Source organism: Strigops habroptila, chromosome 1, assembly GCF_004027225.2.
Source record: "Strigops habroptila isolate Jane chromosome 1, bStrHab1.2.pri, whole genome shotgun sequence".
Taxonomy (NCBI): domain Eukaryota; kingdom Metazoa; phylum Chordata; class Aves; order Psittaciformes; family Psittacidae; genus Strigops; species Strigops habroptila.
In genome coordinates this window covers 14557636-14558536 of record NC_044277.2, presented here as the reverse complement: position 1 = coordinate 14558536, position 901 = coordinate 14557636, and positions in this window count along the sequence as shown.

Genomic DNA, 901 nt, shown 5'->3' with positions numbered 1-901 from the left:
AGATTATATTTAGTGCCATCAGGCATGTACACCTCTGCAAAATCCACTTGCCATGAAAGCTGATCACAGCAGTGTAACAAAGAGCAAAACCCATCATAAAAGTGTACTACGTTATTGATGCAAGGCAGAAAAGCTTAATTCTCATCCTAGTTACCCGTTTCTGTATTTCTCTCCCTTAGAACCTTAACCAAAGGAATGAGGAATCAAGTCTTTATTTTCCAGTGCAGGCAAGCTGCATGTATACACTGAAGCTAGCCTGTGCCCTGCAAGACGTAGAGCACAAACAAAATCAGCCCAACTGCTGCCACAAGTGGCACAAAAGCAGTCCAAGGGCCTGTGTGTGGAGCCTGGATTATCAGCTTACTGGATCCAGGCTGGTTCCCCAGCTGCCAGAGGCAGCCCATGTCCAACAGAACCCACTGTCCAGGCTCCAAGCTCTGCAGGTAACCTGAATGAGACTCCATGGGAGATGCACTGCTTCTGCAGACCTGGATCCAAGTGTCTGGATGATCCAGGAGCACAAAGCTTCAGCAGCACTGATAGACCCACATGCAGCAGCAATTCCAGCAGCAAGGGAACAGCCGAGCTACAACAACTCGAGCTGCTTACATTCTGACATTCAGAAGGGACTGGCATGGAGATGAATCACATTCTATACACAGTCCCCCCTAATTTTCCACACAGACATTCCCAGCACAGAACACTTGAACAAAACCTCAGTATGGCCAGTAAAACAACTCTTCCTTCCTAATGGCAAGAAATCTATTTACATATTCAAGCTCTAAATCTCTCAGAAGAGCTAAAATCATTACACTTCCAGTCCCAAAACAAGCAACTGAAATGCCAGGTCCCTACGGCATAAGCAAAAGGTGTTCAAACAAGATATAAGCTGTTAGGCATT